Consider the following 19,033-nt stretch of genomic DNA (forward strand, 5'->3'; position numbering starts at 1 on the left):
AACAATAGGGCAGATTCAGCTGGAAAAAAAACTAACACCTGCAAAAAAGCAGCGTGCAGTTTCTAACGCAGCCCCATTGTTTCCTATGGGGAAATAAAATTTATGTCTACACCTAACACCCTAACATGAACCCCGAGTCTAAACACCCCTACTCTTACACTTATTAACCCCTAATCTGCTGCCCCCGACATCGCCGACACCTGCATTATATTAACCCCTAATCTGCCGCTCCGGACACCGCCGCCACCTACATTATACTTATGAACCCCTAATCTGCCACCCCAACATCGCTGAACCCTACATTATAGTTATTAACCCCTAATCTGCCCCCCCCAACGTCGCCGCAACCTAACTACACTTATTAACCCCTAATCTGCCGCCCCCATCGTCGCCGCTACTATATTAAATTTATTAACCCCTAAACCTAAGTCTAACCCCCCTAACTTAAAAATAATTTAAATAAATCTAAATAAAATAAAAATCTACAATTAAATAAATGAATCCTATTTAAAACTAAATACTTACCTATAAAATAAACCATAAGATAGCTACAATTTAACTAATAGTTACATTGTATCTATTTTAGGGTTTATATTTATTTTACAGGCAAGTTTGTTGTTTTTCGTAATTTAGTTTATTTAATTTTATTGTAGTTAATTGTAGTTAGTTTAGGTAATTAATTTAATGATAGTGTAGTGTTAGGTGTAATTGTAATTTAGGTTACGATTTATTTTACAGGTAAATTTGTACTTATTTTAACTAGGTAGTTATTAAATAGTTAATAACTATTTAATAACTATTCTACCTAGTTAAAATAAATACAAACTTGCCTGTAAAATAAATATAAACCCAGAGGAAGCGTTAGTGAAACGCAGCGTCAGGGGTTCTCTTTTAATTTGCCTCTCCTGTTGTTAAAATAATATTTAGTTTAAGTTCGGCAGTAGTTAAAAATATAACTTGACAGTTTAAAGTACTCCTAAATACAAGCACATTGAAGCAGGGCTAGTGCTATAGCTGTGGCTCACGATTCAGGATAATTTAACAGTACAAGCTAGTAGCTTGCATGTACATATGTAGCGGCATTCAAATAACTAAGATCGTATTAAGAATAATAATACTTGACAATACGTTTTCTATTATTTGTGAGCTAGTTATGATAGCAAAGGCTGAAGCAGGCGTACAAAGAACACTCAATCCCAGCACATTCTTTCACTGACACACAGCTGATGATCCCGGCAGCTGGGATAGTCTTTTTGGGTATTTTGCCTATGTAGCAGCTCAATAGTAATTTAAGGCGATATCAGACTAGCAATATAGAACGCAACGAATTGCTGAGTAAAAATCTAAACAAATGAACTATCCATATTTTTTACTGCAATTTACTTGCAGGATACAAGTTTAAACCTCTTTCATTCATTGTTTCTACTTAGTATATTAACATCAATGAAGTGCAAAGCTAATCTAACAGAGGTATACTATATTTAGATCAAATGAACAGAATAATTATAGCCTTAGTATATTGCCAATACTACTGAATTTTATACATTTATAAATCAAGCATTATATTAATAGGCATATATTTTCAGCCTACTGGTGCTTGGTCAAACATATATTTGTATTCAAGACATTACAGTTTCAGTAATATATCTTTTAGCAATATATTAGAACAAACTCAGCTAGGAGCTACAGACATAACACTGTTGAATATCACACTAGATCTACCAATATAAAACGTAAACTCGAGTATATGCTTGATACTGCTTTGTTAGATATTTAAAGGTATATTACCTCAGTAACTTGAAATACTTATAAAGTAAGCAGTTATACAGCAAGCATATAATTTGAATCAGATGTTATATGGATAAATATATATTGGTAACCTAGATAATAATATCTCAGGAGTTGATCCCTGATATAGTATTTTCAGCAAATACCAACCTCCATATATATTTCTGCCTGTTCTACCTTTATTAGTATAAGCTATAATTTTGTACAGACAAATATATACCACGGAGCTAAGCACTTGCCACTTTAATTAAATAGCTGGATTCAAGCAAAATAATGGTCAATAATTCAAAATATGGTTTAAAACGTTGATAAATGATCTTGTACTTATGATATAAGCTATTGAATAAGGCTGCATACATTTATCATAGTACTACTGGACCATATATTAAACTGGATCATTGTTACATGTTTTTTTTTTTTTTTTTTTTAATCTTTATTTTATTTTTCTCTTTATCTTACATATTGCAAATTCAAACAATTACAGAACTCCAAAAATAAACAAAAATGTGGCTGACTAGCCCATAGAATCACAAAGTCAAAATAACTTAATCTTAATTACCTGTCCACCTAGTGTGCCTTTATCAATGCTATATTACAGACGTAATACTTTTCAAACACATAACAAAAAAAAAAAAAAAAAAAGGGAAGAAAAGAGGATAAGCATCTTATATTCCTCTGCCCCCGCCTCATCCTATATATCTCTACATTATCAATTTATAAGCCAGGTACTGGGAAAAGTACCTGCCAACACTTGCAGTTGAAAGAAGACTGATTTAACGAATGGTTTAACTATAATGTTTTGGGTCTCCGATGACAGAGATAGTATAAAAACTTTCCAAAGTTTAAAATACGCTTCTACTCGGTCATCAGACATTTCTTGGAGATTATATTGTTCAGAGAGACAGTGAGATAATAGAGCCTGTTTAAGTTCCCTCAAGGTGGGTGCCCTCTTTGATTTCCATTTTCTCAGTATCAAATTTCTACTCAAGATTATAATTATATTTATCAGTTTCAAATTCGTAATTGCTCCTTGAAGTTTAACTAAGAAAAAAATCTCCAAGGGCTGAATAGCGTAATCCAATCTAAGAGTCGTGTTCATCCAATACACTATTTTAGCCCAAAACTGTCTAATCTTAGGACAGTACCAAAAACAATGTGTGATATCTGCCGAGGTAGCACTGCATCTGGGGCAAGGAATACTAACCCCATACCATCTTGACAATTTTGCAGGAGTCAAATATGTCATCAGTGCTATTTTTATTTGAGATTCTCTCCATGCTGTTAAAACCCAGCTCTTCTCTGTTAACTTAAATGCATCTAATATTACCTGTTTGTCAATTTGTGGAAACGCAAGGCGCCTTTTAATTACTATATAGTCTAATTGTTCTAAAGAAGGCTTCTGATTAAGAAGAGAGTAGAGAGCAGAGATGGAATAGTGTCCCGTTGCATAGATGTTAATCTTAATTTGTAATTCTTGCAGTGACCAATTCAGCCCATATCTTTGTTTAAGTTCACCTATATAATGCCTTGCAAAAATGCATAGAAATCGCACTTTGTAAGTCCGTATTGTTTACTTAATTCTCCAAAAGTTACTACATTTAAATTTATGTCCAGCAATTGCATAATATAAATCAGACCTTTCCGACACTATTGCATAAATGGTCCATCACCTAAACCTGGTAAAAAATTAGGATTTCCAACAATAGGGAGAAATTTGGAGACATGTGGAGAACAACCCGTTACATTACATAATTCCTGCCAAGCAATAATAATGGCAATCAATGCAGTTTCCTAGGTTATGGAAGAGACTTGTTCACACTCTAGTAGCCAGTCTATCGCGACCTTACTACGTGCAGCTAAACTATAAAATTGCATATTTGGAAATGCCAATCCTGCCACTGTTTTATTGTTCATAACCCGGGCTATCGCTATACGTGGTTTAGTGCCTTTCCAGAGAAATTTTGAACAAGCCTTGTTATATTCTTTTAAGTAACTTTTATGAATAGGAATTGGAATATTTTGTATATAGTACAATAATTTGGGGAATAATACTGTTTTAATTAGGATAACCCTGGCAGTTAGAGAAATAGGTAAATTGATCCAATCTTCCAATTTCCGTTTACAAGAAATAAAACATTTATGAAAGTTCATATTGTACCATTCCTCCGGGTTAGGGCTTAACATAATACCCAAATATGATATTTTCCGTACTTCAGCGAAAGGATGTATAATATCATCATCTTTTTTTCTGTCTAACCACATCAGCTCGGATTTTGTCAGATTAATTTTGTATCCAGATATTTTCCCAAAGATGCTAATTATTTCTAAAAATTTGGGTAAGGAATCTTTAATATTACTCATAAACAGAAGCAGATCATCCGCATATAGCAAAAGAACTAATTTTTGTCCCGCAACATTGATGCCCTCTAATTGTTGCCGCAGCATAATCGCAAGAGGCTCTAAGGATATATTAAATAGTAGAGGCGACAATGGGTAGCCTTGGCGAGTACCCCTTTGCAATAAGAAGCGTTCTGTAACCTCTCCGTTAATGATTAAGGCCGACCTCGGGTCTGAGTAAATTAATTGAATATATTGGTTAAAGTTTCCCGTTATTCCGAATTGTTCTAATGAAAAAAACAAATGCGCCCAGGAGATACGATCAAATGCCTTTTCCGCATCAACCGATAATAAGGCTAGATCTTCAGTATTCCCGTGTATATCTTTTTTAAATTTGTTATAACAAAAGTCCAGTAATGTCAGTACTTTACGCATATTTTTGGCAGGGTTCCTCTTAGGCATAAAGCCAGATTGATTCTCGTGAATGATTAATCCAAGATGCGGTTTTAACCGGTTTGCCAGGATATTCATTAGTAATTTATAATCCGTATTAAGAATTGATATCGGTCTATATGAAGCTGTTTGCTCTGGATCTTTATTTTTTTGGCGATTAGAGTAATATTGGCAGCCGTAAAGTATGGGGAACATTTGTTTTTCTCAATAAAATAAAAATTGAATAGCTTCTGGAGGGATGGTACAATATGCTCCTCCAGAATCCTATAAAATTCAGTTGGTAAGCAATCCGGTCCAGCTGCCTTGTTAGTCTTAGCCGCTTTAATAGCCATATGTATTTCAGTCTCTAATATAGGGGCATTAATCTCCGCTAACTCATCCATAGAGAGTTTCGGTACCTTAATTTTCTCCCAGAACAATTTTCTTTTATCTATGTCGCATTCTTCTGATTTATATAGATCTTTAAAGTAATCCAGAAAATTTTTACTAATATCTGTATTATTTGTTACTCTCATGTTATTTTTCTTTATGGCTATTATAGTATTTTTATTTATTCTTTTTGTTATTCTAGCTAAAAATTTAGCCGATCTCCCTCCAAACCCCCCATATAGGGTCTTTTGTCTATGTATTTCTTGCGTGGAGTTTTGTTTTAAGAAAACATCTCTAGCTTCTTTGGCCTTTATATATTTATTCCAATTAAGATTTGTGCAGTTCCCTAAATATGCTCTATAACAATTTTTAACCTGATTAGTCAACTGGGTTTCGCGAGCCCTAGATTTCCTTTTACGCTGACACATATAGGCCTTAATTTTCCCATTCAAAACTACTTTAGCCGCTTCCCAAAATATCTCTGGCTTCTCTGTATAAGCTCTGTTATACCAGACGTATTCTTTCCATTGGCTGCTCAACCAGTTTTGGAAATCTATGTTGTTCAACAAATACTTGGGAAAGAAGAGGGGTTGGTTAGCCCTAGATTGCTTATTTAACGCCCTTATTGCTAATGTAATGATGGCATGGTCTGAAATTGCTATCTCTCCCATCTCTGCCCTCCACCCTAATCCAATCAGAGAGTCAGAAATCAAAAATAGATCAATCCTGGACAATGCCTGGTGTCCTTTTGACATACAGGTGTACGCTCTAACATCTGGATTTTGTGCACGCCAAATGTCAGTCAAACCTAATTGTGTCCCAAATTTCTGTAAAATGCATACTTTTCTGTCACGTTTAAACTGTGTTTTTTTATTCTGTCTATCTAATAGTGGGTTACCTATTAAATTAAAATCACCGGCAACTATAAGGTCCTGTCCTATGTATTTATGCAGGCGCAATGTCATATTGTTCCAAAATTCCTTGTCCACTTTATTCGGACCATATATATTACAGAGGATAAGTCGTTTCTCATTACAAAGTATTTCTAAAATTTGAAATTGCCCTTCTGCATCTAATATTGAAGTCTCAATTTTGTAATTCAGAGCCTTATTAATCAATATAGCCACACCTCTTTTATGTGAATTATAGGGGGCTGCTATCACTTCCCCTACCCACTTCGTCTGTAGTTTAGGGATTTCAGTAACTTTCAGGTGAATTTCCTGAAAGAGAGCTATGTCTGGTTTCTCCTTAGCCAAGTGCTTAATTACAGATTTCCTCTTTATTGGCGAATTTATACCGCCCACATTCCAGGACACAATTTTAAGAGGAAAAGACATTTTTTATTTTAAAAAGATAAACACTATCCCAGAAGGGATGTTTCATCTGTAAATTATCACCTACAAGAGTAAATATCCAACAAACAGAGGGCGGAGAGATGGAGGAAAGCAGGGAGAAGAAAAAAAAAAAAAAAAAAAAAGGGGGGGGACAAAATAAAAACTTACGCAATATAAACCAATGCGTCCATAATACCACAACGAACAATATATATACATACAATCCATCCTTGATTTAGTAACCTCATGTACTAAATATCATGTAATCTATTCTAACTCAGGTTATAATTAGATCTTTACATAGAGAAAATGCTTCATCTGTATTGTTTACTGTATATGACTTCCCATCCTTCATTAGAATAAGTTTTGCTGGGTAGACTAGTCTAACATTAAACCCTGCCTTCATAAACTTCGAAAAAAATGGAGACATTTCCCTTCTTTTAGCTACTGTCTCGGCAGAAAAATCTTGAAAAATTAAAATCTTATGGGAGTCAATGCAGAGGGAGTCAAGTTTTCTATAATGCTTTAGGTATAGGAGCTTGTCTTGATAGTTGACAAATTTGAAAATGATTGTTCTAGGTTTAGCCTCCATATTACTGGTTTCTCTTAGAAAGCCAATTCGATGCACTCTCTCTACCTGAAAAGTTACTGGGGGGAGTGGTATCAGGAGTGCCTGAGGAAGAGTGACAGTGACAAAGGCCATCAGGTCCTGCGGACCCACTGATTCTGGTAGGCCAACAACCCTCAGGTTGTTGCGCCTTGACCTATCTTCTAGATCTTCGATCCTTGCCTGCAGTGACGTGATGGCCATGTCTTGTTTCATTGCAATAGGCGTGATGCTATTCATTTTGTCCTCTAACTCAGACACTCTGGTCTCCACCTCCTCAATTCTAGTGTTAAATTGTCGAATTTCACAAGATAAATTTGCAATTTCAGATTTGATCTCTTTTTTGACCTCATCTAAATGGGGAGTGAATATTTTCGCTATTTCTGCCCCCAGTTCAGCCATATCGCAGCTGCCAATACCAGACATCCTACGATCTTGTGACGTGTCTGCAGTTGGGTCTGCTGATTTTAAACTGTTTTTTTTGTCTCTTTTGGGAGGCATAGTTGGTGAGGAGCTCTTTTGAAGTGAGACAAATCTATCCATTCACCTGTGTTTAAAGTGCTAACGTGTATTCTGTGTGCGTGAATCCAATTGTTTTACAATCTCCAAATAGTTCAAATAACTTAAATTAGAATTATGTGGAATATGTGTAGAGAAGAGAAAAAAAAAAGAGAAAAAAGAAAAACAATTAAATTGTGGATTAGTTGGGAGTAGGGTGTAGTTTCCTCTACTTATTAAGTGTGCAAAGTGAATGTGTCACGTGTTATTAATGGGGTGCAAAAACAAAATGTAAAACCCCAAAAAAGTGAAGAGAAACCAAAAAAAAAGAAAAAAGAAAAAAAAAAAGAAAAAAAAGTGTAAAAAGCAGAAAAAATATTTCACTGGCTCCTGATTATAGTCAATCTATTAGCCCTCTCTCAGTACTCAAATCAGCAGCTGTAGAGGGAGAAGCCCTCAAACCGGATAATCAGCAACCTACTATAATTAGGCCTACCATACAGTCGATTCTGACTGTCACAACTTTTATAGGTATCAACCACTTTTCTGACTGTAATCAATTCTTTAGCTGATTATACAGTAAACACATGACTCTAATATTAATGCATATATGTAGAAAATCTTAGTGAATTTGTAGATGCAATATCACCATTTCATAGCAATGTATATAGCCACAGATAGAAATGTGTACAAGCTCCTATCATGACAGTTCATCCAATCAGCCTTGCCAATAGATAGTAGCAAAGGATAGCAGCGAAAGACCCAGGCAGAGTTTGCAGACAAGTTCCTTTTATGTAAATATATTAGAAAGTTTGAGTCTAAGAAGTATTAGCCATATATATAAAGAGATATGAAACTTAGCTTCAATCCATGGTTAGGGTTTCCTGAGCTGGCCCCACTGGCCGTTACAGCCGAGTTTTTAATGCAGTTTCAGCGGACATTCAAGTTGCCCACACCAATTCACCCTCACAGACGCTAATTGTAGCAGTTAATCCGTCTTTGCTGGAGGCGTGTGGCGTCTTCAGCTCTGGGTTGGTGGATAGCCTCTGCTTCAAGGAATGGACAAAGAATGCTGATCGCTCTACCAGGGAGCGCAAACGGGACCCAGACCACCCACCAAGAATCCCAGGTAGCCCAGAACCAAACCGCTCCAGTGGCTCCGAGCACCAAACTCCTCGCCAGGACTGCCCCTCTTCTCACGGGCTACCGCTTTCACACTCTCTCCTCTTTGCTGGGGGCGTGTGGCGTCTTCAGCTCTGGATTGGTGGATAGCCTCTGCTTCAGAAAGTGGACAAGGAATACCGTCCGCTCTACCAGGGAGCGCAAACGGGACCCGGACCACCCACCAGAAATCCCAGGAAGCCCAGAACCGAACCTCTCCAGTGGCTCCGAGCACCAAACTCCTCGTCAGGACTGCCCCTCTTCTCACGGGCTGCTGCTCTCGTACTCTCTCCGCAGGTAAGGAGGATACTGTAGAACTCAGCAAGTAGGTTGTATGTGTACGCCCTGTATTTTTAGCAAAGGGCTCCGTTACATGTACATCTCATACTAAGTTTTTATTCCTTGCCTGCCGTTATTAGATATTCCTTATCTCCAAGGGCCTTCCGTTCTTAAATAACAGCCAAACTACTTGCAAGCGTGCACTGGTAATAGTCGAGTAACAACTTTTAGGGCTGCCGACACCTGTGATTATCGACTTCAGCGTTCCAAGTATGCTGTTAGCGGGCTTTGTATATCGCCCTGAGTACCTTTCTGAAACAGCGGGGAGTCTCTTGTAGCATACAGATGTAACATAAAGATGCGACTGTTTGAGAGTTTTTAGGTGGATCGTATCGTTCATACATGGGTTAGAATGTTTTTCCCTCTCAAGGTGCTATAGCAGCTTAGCACTTTATTGCCTTCAAAGACTTCCTTTAGTGATCCTCAGATCATGTACCAGCCTATACGCGAAGATAGGACACCGGTAGCCTTCAGTATGCCGGAGAATAGTTGCTTAGTTCCCCATTCAGGAGTAAGAGGTGAGGTTTCAGGCAGCTACCTGCATGCTACCTGTTGGCTCCACCCACCGGCCGGAAGTCCCTCTAGCCCTATACATGTTTTGAGTACCCTTATTTGAAAGCAGCATATGCCGAACACCATATACATACAGGAGAAGTGTTTTTAATTTTTTGTGGGCAGCATATCCACACTATCCAGTTGCTGTCATATTACGTTATTTAAAATAAAAGTTATTTTTTAGGATATTGTTTCATACACCATATTGTACCAAATACTACTTCAGTATCAGTGCATAGAAGCATATTTTTTGGACAAACTCACTGACCAGTGAGGTTTGTTCTTGTTTGTAAATATTGTATTTTGATGCTAACGCACTGCTCCCTAACGCCTAGATTTAGAGTTGGGCGGTAGCCGTGAAAACCAGCGTTAGAGGCTCCTAACGCTGGTTTTTAACGCCCTCTGGTATTTGGAGTCAGTGATTAAAGGGTCTTACGCTCACTTTCCAGCCGCGACTTTTCCATACCGCAGATCCCCTTACGTCAATTGCGTATCCTATCTTTTCAATGGGATCTTTCTAACGCCGGTATTTAGAGTCGTGGCTGAAGTGAGCGTTAGAAATCTAACGACCAAACTCCAGCCGCAGAAAAAAGTCAGTAGTTAAGAGCTTTCTGGGCTAACGCCGGTTTATAAAGCTCTTAACTACTGTGCTCTAAAGTACACTAACACCCATAAACTACCTATGTACCCCTAAACTGAGGTCCCCCCACATCGCCGCCTCTCTATTAAATTTTTTAACCCCTAATCTGCCGCTCTGTACACCGCCGCCATCTACGTTATCCCTATGAACCCCTAATCTGCTGCCCCTAACACCGCCGACCCCTATATTATATTTATTAACCCTTAATCTGCCCCCCACAACGTCGCCGCCACCTGCCTACACTTATTAACCCCTAATCTGCCGACCGGACCTGATCGCTACTATAATAAAGTTATTAACCCCTAATCCGCCTCACTCCCGCCTCAATAACCCTATAATAAATAGTATTAACCCCTAATCTGCCCTCCCTAACATCGCCGACACCTAACTTCAAGTATTAACCCCTAATCTGCCGATCGGAGCTCACCGCTACTCTAATAAATTTTTTAACCCCTAAAGCTAATTCTAACCCTAACCCTAACACCCCCTAAGTTAAATATAATTTTATTCTAACTAAATAAATTAACTCTTATTAAATAAATTATTCCTATTTAAAGCTAAATACTTACCTGTAAAATAAACCCTAATATAGCTACAATATAAATTATAATTACATTGTAGCTATTTTAGGATTAATATTTATTTTACAGGCAACTTTGTATTTATTTTAACCAGGTACAATAGCTATTTAATAGTTACCTAGTTAAAATAATAACAAAATTACCTGTAAAATAAATCCTAACCTAAGTTACAATTAAACCTAACACTACACTATCAATAAATTAATTAAATAAAACACCTACAATTATCTACAATTAAACCTAACACTACACTATCAATAAATAAATCAGGGGCTTAGTGTTAGGTTTATTTAAGGGGGGTTTGGGTTAGATTAGGGGTATGTGGGTGGTGGGTTGTAATGTTGGGGGGGGTATTGTATGTGTTTTTTTTTACAGGCAAAAGAGCTGAATTCTTTGGGGCATGCCCCACAAATGGCCCTTTTCAGGGCTGGTAAGGTAAAAAAGCTTTGAACTTTTGTAATTTAGAATAGGGTAGGGCATTTTTTTATTTTGGGGGTCTTTGTTATTTTATTAGGGGGCTTAGAGTAGGTGTAATTAGTTTAAAATTGTTGTAATATTTTCTAATGTTTGTAAATATTTTTTTATTTTTTGTAACTTAGTTCTTTTTTATTTTTTGTACTTTAGTTAGTTTATTTCATTGTATTTATTTATAGATATTGTATTTAATTAATTTATTGATAGTGTAGTGTTAGGTTTAATTGTAGATAATTGTAGGTATTTTATTTAATTAATTTATTGATAGTGTAGTGTTAGGTTTAATTGTAACTTAGGTTAGGATTTATTTTACAGGTGATTTTGTAATTATTTTAACTATTTTAGCTATTAAATAGTTCTTAACTATTTAATAGCTATTGTACCTGGTTACAATAAATACAAAGTTACCTGTAAAATAAATATTAATCCTAAAATAGCTACAATATAATTATAATTTATATTGTAGCTATCTTATGGTTTATTTTACAGGTAAGTATTTAGCTTTAAATAGTAATAATTTATTTAATAATAGTTAATTTATTTCATTAGATTTAAATTATATTTAACTTAGGGGGGTGTTAGTGTTAGGGTTAGACTTAGCTTTAGGGGTTAATACATTTATTATAGTAGCGGCGAGATTCGGTCGGCAGATTAGGGGTTAATAATTGAAGTTAGGTGTCGGCGATGTTAGGCAGGGCAGAATAGGGGTTAATACTATTTATTATAGGGTTATTGAGGCGGGAGTGAGGCGGATTAGGGGTTAATAACTTTATTATAATAGCGGCGCGGTCCGGTCGGCAGATTAGGGGTTAATAAGTGTAGGCAGGCGACGTTGTGGGGGGCAGATTAGGGGTTAATTAATATAATATAGGGGTCGGCGGTGTTAGGGGCAGCAGATTAGGGGTACATAGGGATAATGTAAGTAGCGGCGGTTTACGGAGCGGCAGATTAGGGGTTAAAAATAATATGCAGGGGTCAGCGATAGCGGGGGGCGGCAGAATAGGGGTTAATAAGTGTAAGGTTAGGGGTGTTTAGACTCGGGGTACATGTTAGGGTGTTAGGTGCAGACGTAGGAAGTGTTTCCCCATAGGAAACAATGGGGCTGCGTTAGCAGCTGAACGCTGCTTTTTTGCAGGTGTTTTTTTTCAGCTCAAACAGCCCCATTGTTTCCTATGGGGGAATCGTGCACGAGCACATTTTTTAGGCTGGCCGCGTCCGTAAGCACCGCTGGTATCTAGAGTTGCAGTGGCGTTAAATTATGCTCTACGCTCCCTTTTTGGAGCCTAACGCACTGAAAACCCAGCCCTTCTGTAAACTCTAAATACCAGCGGTATTTAAAAGGTGTGGGGGAAAAAAAGCACGCGTAGCTAACGCACCCCTTTGGCCGCAAAACTCTAAATCTAGGCGTAAGTGTTTAAGGATAATATTTATATATAAATGCATAGGTTGACAAAACACTTAAGGAGAGATTACTAATTTATACAAAATATTAGGTTCTGCATTTCCTGCACAAACATAATTTTATTTTTTTATACCCTGTACCATTTTAGTTACTCTCTTTGAACATATTCCAATTTTTTTATATTATTTGGGGGATATGCCCTCTAGAGCTGCACATTCAAGATGAGGGGGCTTCATCCGCTCCAGATGGATGAAGATAGAAGATGCCGCGTGGATGAAGACTTCTTCTGCTTGGAGGACCTCTTCTGCCCGGATCGGATGAAGACTTCTGCCCCTCTGGAGGACCATTTGTGCCCGGCTGGGTGAAGACGGCTCAAGGTAGGGAGATCTTCAGGGGGCTAGTGTTAGGTTTTTTTAAGGGGGGATTGGGTGGGTTTTAGAGTAGGGTTGGGTGTGTGGGTGGTGGGTTTTAATGTTGGGGGGGTATTGTATTTTTTTTTACAGGTGAAAGAGCTGATTACTTTGGGGCAATGCCCCGCAAAAAGCCCTTTTAAGGTCTATTTGTAATTTAGTATAGGGTAGGGAATTTTATTATTTTGGGGGGATTTTTTATTTTATTAGGGGGATTAGATTAGGTGTAATTAGTTTAAAATTCTTGTAATTCTTTTTTATTTTCTGTAATTTAGTGTGTTTTTTTCCGTAATTTAGTTTAATTTAATTGTATTTAATTGTAGGTAGTTTAGGTAATTTATTTAATGATAGTGTAGTGTTGGGTGTAATTGTAACTTAGGTTAGGATTTATTTTACAGGTAATTTTGTACTTATTTTAGCTAGGTAGTTATTAAATAGTTAATAACTATTTAATAACTATTGTACCTAGTTAAAATAAATACAAAGTTGCCTGTAAAATAAATATAAATCCTAAGTTAGCTACAATGTAACTATTAGTTATATTGTAGCTAGCTTAGGGTTTATTTAACAGGTAAGTATTTCGTTTTAAATAGGATTAATTTATTTAATTATGTTAAATTTATTTAGTTTATTTTAAATTATATTTAAATTAGGGGGGGTTAGGGTTAGGTTTAGACTTAGGTTTAGGGGTTAATACCTTTAATATAGTAGCGGCGACGTTGGGGGTGGCAGATTAGGGGTTAATCAATGTAAGTAGGTGTCGGCGATGTTAGGGACGGCAGATTAGGGGTTAATAATATTTAACTAGTGTTTGCGAGGCAGGAGTGCGGTGGTTTAGGGGTTAATATATTTATTAAAGTGGCGGCGATGTCCGATCGGCAGATTAGGGGATAAAATATTTATAATAGTGTTTCCGATGTGGGGGGGGGGGGGCTCGGTTTAGGGGTTAATAGGTAGTTTATGGGTATGGGTGTTAGTGTACTTTTTATCACTTTAGTTAAGAGTTTTGTGTTACGGTGTTAGCCCATAAAACTCTTAACTACTGACTTTTAAATGCGGTAGGAGTCTTGCCAGGAGAGGGTCTACCGCTCACTTCTTCCAAGACTCGTAATACCAGCGTTAGGCAAATCCCATTAAAAAGATAGGATATGCAATTGACGTAAGGGGATTTGCGGTAGCCTCGAGTCGCGGAAGAAAAGTAAGCGGTAGACCCTTTCCTGCCTGACTCGTAATACCAGCGGGCGTTAAAAAGCAGCGTTGGGACCTCTCAACGCTGCTTTTTAAGGCTAACGCCAAACTCGTAATCTCGGTGTTAGTTAATTGTAGTTATTTTATTTAGATTTATTTAAATTATATTTACATTAGGGGGGGTTAGGGTTAGACTTAGGTTTAGAGGTTAAGAAGTGGCGGCGGCAGATTAGGGGTTAATAAATGTAGGTAGGTGTCGGCGATGTTAGGGCAGGCAGATTAGGGGTTAATAATATTTAACTAGTGTTTGCGATGCGGGAGTGCGGCGGTTTAGGGGTTAATATATTTATTATAGTGGCAGCAATGTCCAGTTCGGCAGATTAGGGGTTAAACTTTTTTTTGTGTGTTTGCGATGTGGGGGGCCCTCGGTTTAGGAGTTAATAGGTCGTTTATGGGTGTTGGTGTACTTTTTAACACTTTAGTTAAGAGTTTTATGCTACGGCGTTAGCCCATAAAACTCTTAACTACTGACTTTTAAATGCGGTACCAGTCTTGGCAGGAGAGGCTGTACCACTCACTTTTTGGAAGACTCGTAATACCGGTGTTATGCAAATCCTATTGAAAATATAGGAGACGCAATTTACGTAAGTGGATTTGCGGTATTTTTGAGTCTGACCAAAAAAGTGAGCGGTGAGCCTGTCATTTCAAGACTCGTAATACCAGCGGGCATTAAAAAGCAGCGTTGGGACCTCTCAACGCTGCTTTTTAAGGCTAACGCAAGACTCGTAATCTAGCCGATAGATATTTCAGGCTTTTCAAGGGAAATTTCACAAACCTTTACAGAAGCAAAACTATATGTCAGAGACAAAAGTAAAATGTAGCATCTAATTATTTACGTAATAATGATGACTGCCTAATATGTTTTAATGCAGTTATTTTTACTTAACCATTAATATCAGTGTTATGTGTTTGTTCATTGTGAGTGTACAATTCTTTGCAATAGTCAATGATTATTCTGAAGACAATATTTAAAGTGATAGTAAACCTTAACTAATCAAATGCCATATATTTAATCTTTGCCATGAAAAAAAGTATGGGCGCGATCCGATAAACGGCGTAGTTTGCGGCACAAGCGAGGGAACCCGCGTCGCCCGCAGTTTCAGCTCGCAACTCGAGCTATCCAATATGCGGCGCCGTCAGTTGCTAAAGTGGCGCAAGTCTGACAAAGTAGCGATGTCCAGAAATCTGCGTAAGTACAGATTTTTGGAGTCGCCAGTGACTTGCGCCACGTTAGAAACTGCCGGCGCCTACAAAACCTGACTAAAGTCTAAATCACCCGCACTGTCTAACATGCCTCCTAAACATAGCCCGACACGTCTAACCCTCTATCCGCTATCCCCCCTCACTAGCCTAACAACAAAAAAAGTTATTAACCCCTAAACCGCCGCTCCCGTAGCCCGCCGCAACCTAATAAAGTTATTAACCCCTAAACCGCCGCTCCCGTACCCCGCCGCCAGCTATATTAAATCTATAACCCCCTAAAGTGAGCCCCTAACACCGCCGCCATCTATTTTAAAATTATTAACCCCTAATTTAATCTCCCTACCCCGCCGCCATCTATATTAAATTATTTAACCCCTAAAATACTAAACTATCCCTACCACTAAACCTAAGTCTAACCCTACAAATAGCCCTGAAAAGGGCTTTTTGCGTGGCATTACCCCAAAGTAAACTGCTCTTTTGCCAGCCCTTAAAAGGGCTTTTTGCAGGGCATTGTCACAAAGTAATCAGCTCTTTTGCATCTAATCTAAATCCCCCTACACCGCCGCCAGCTATAATAAATGTATTAACCCCTAATCTAATCCCCCTACACCGCCGCCAGCTATATTAAATACATTAACCCCTAATCTAATCCCCCTACACCGCCGCCAGCTATATTAACCATATTAACCCTAATTATATTAGGGTTAATATAGTTAATATAATTATTATATTATATATATTAACTATATTAACCCTAATTATATTAGGGTTAATATAGTTAATATAATTATTATATTATATATATTAACTATATTAACCCTAATTATATTAGGGTTAATATAGTTAATATAGTTACTATAGTATTTATATTAACTATATTAACTCTATCTAACCCTAACACCCCTAACTAAATTCTTATTAAATTAATCTAATTCATATTATAAACTAAAATATTCCTATTTAAATCTAAATACTTACCTATAAAATAAACCCTAAGATAGCTACAATATAATTAATAATTACATTGTAGCTATGTTAGGGTTTATATTTATTTTACAGGTAAATTGTTAATTATTTTAACTAGGTATAATAGCTATTAAATAGTTATTAACTATTTAATATCTACCTAGTTAAAATAATTACCCAATTACCTGTAAAATAAATCCTAACCTAAGTTACAAATACACCTACACTATCAATAAATTAAATAAACTACAAATATCTATCTAAAAATACAATTACATAAACTAAACTAAATTACAAAAAAACAAACAAACACTAAATTACAAAAAATAAAAAAAAGATTACAAGATTTTTAAGCTAATTACACCTATTCTAAGCCCCCTAATAAAATAATAAAGCCCCCCAAAATAAAAAAAATTCCCTGCCCTATTCTAAATTAAAAAAAGTTCAAAGCTCTTTACCTTACCAGCCCTTAAAAGGGCCTTTTGTGGGGAATGCCCCAAAGAATTCAGCTCTTTTGCATTTAAATAAATATACAATACCCCCCCCCAACATTACAACCCACCACCCACATACCCCTATTCTAAACCCACCCAAACCCCCCTTAAAAAAACCTAACACTACCCCCCTGAAGATCTCCCTACCTTGTCTTCACCACACCGGGCCGAACTCCTCATCCTATCCGGGCGATGTCTTCCTCCAAGCGGCAAAGAAGAATTCTTCATCCCGGCGATGTCTTCCTCCAAGCGGCAAAGAAGAATTCTTCATCCTGGCGATGTCTTCCTCCAAGCGGCAGCAACGTCTTCTTCCTTCCGGCAGCATCTTCCATCAAGCGGCATCTTCAATCTTCTTTCTTCGCTCCCCGCCGCGGAGCATCCATCCCGGCCGACGACTGAACGACGAATGAGGTATCTTTAAATGATGTCATCCAAGATGGCGTCCGCCGAATTCCGATTGGCTGATAGGATTCTATCAGCCAATCGGAATTAAGGTAGAAAAATCTGATTGGCTGATTGAATCAGCCAATCAGATTCAAGTTCAATCCTTTTAAGGGCTGGTAAGGTAAAGAGCTTTGAACTTTTTTTAATTTAGAATAGGGCAGGGAATTTTTTTTATTTTGGGGGGCTTTATTATTTTATTAGGGGGCTTAGAATAGGTGTAATTAGCTTAAAAATCTTGTAATCTTTTTTTTATTTTTTGTAATTTAGTGTTTTTTTTGTAATTTAGTTTAGTTTATGTAATTGTATTTTTAGATAGATATTTGTAGTTTATTTAATTTATTGATAGTGTAGGTGTATTTGTAACTTAGGTTAGGATTTATTTTACAGGTAATTGGGTAATTATTTTAACTAGGTAGATATTAAATAGTTAATAACTATTTAATAGCTATTATACCTAGTTAAAATAATTAACAATTTACCTGTAAAATAAATATAAACCCTAACATAGCTACAATGTAATTATTAATTATATTGTAGCTATCTTAGGGTTTATTTTATAGGTAAGTATTTAGATTTAAATAGGAATATTTTAGTTTATAATATGAATTAGATTAATTTAATAAGAATTTAGTTAGGGGTGTTAGGGTTAGATAGAGTTAATATAGTTAATATAAATACTATAGTAACTATATTAACTATATTAACCCTAATATAATTAGGGTTAATATAGTTAATATATATAATGTAATAACTATATTAACTATAATATACTTAGGGTTAATATAGATAACATAGCTGGCGGCGGGGTAGGTAGATTAAATTAGGGGTTAATAATTTTAATAGAGATGGCGGCGGTGTAAGGGGCTTACATTGGGGGTTAATACTATTAATATAGGTGGCGGCGGTGTAGGGAGGGCAGGTTATAGGGCAAAAGAGCTGTTTACTTTGGGGCAAAGCCCTGCAAAATGCCCTTTTAAGGGCTGGTAATAGAGTTTATTACTTTAGGGGGATTAGATTAGGGGTTAATAATATTAATATAGCTGGCGGCGGTATAGGGGGATTAGATTAGGGGTTAATAATTTTTATATAGGTGGCGGCGGTGTAAGGGGTCAGATTAGTGGATAGATAAGGTAGATGGCAGCGGTGTAAGGTGTTCACATTAGGGGATAGATAAGGTAGATGGCGGCGGTTTTAGGGGTTCACATTAGGCGATAGATAAGGTAGATGGCGGCGGTTTTAGGGGCTCACAGTAGGGGGTTAGTTTATGTAGATGGCGGCGGGGTCCGGGAGCGGCGGTTTAGGGGTTAATAACTTTATTAGGGATTGCGGCGGGGGATCGCGGTTGACAGGTAGATAGACATTGCGCATGCGTTAGGTGTTAGGTTTTATTTAGCAGATCGCGGGTGACAGCTAGATAGACATTGCGCATGCGTTAGGTGTTAGGTTTATTTTCTAGCTAGTTTAGGGAGTTACGGGGCTCCAATAGTCAGCGTAAGGCTTCTTACGGCTGCTTTTTGTGGCGAGGTGAAAATGGAGTAAGATTTCTCCATTTTTGCCACGTAAGTCCTTACGCTGCATATTGGATACCAAACTGCGCTGGTTTGGTATACCTGCCTATGGCCCAAAAAACTACGGGCGACGGCAGAAATATACGCGCGTAACTTCTAAGTTACGCCGTATATAGGATACCAAACCAGCGCAAATATTGGCGTCGCCGGCTTTTGCGGGTG

Source organism: Bombina bombina, chromosome 12, assembly GCF_027579735.1.
Source record: "Bombina bombina isolate aBomBom1 chromosome 12, aBomBom1.pri, whole genome shotgun sequence".
In the NCBI taxonomy this organism is placed as follows: Eukaryota; Metazoa; Chordata; class Amphibia; order Anura; family Bombinatoridae; genus Bombina; species Bombina bombina.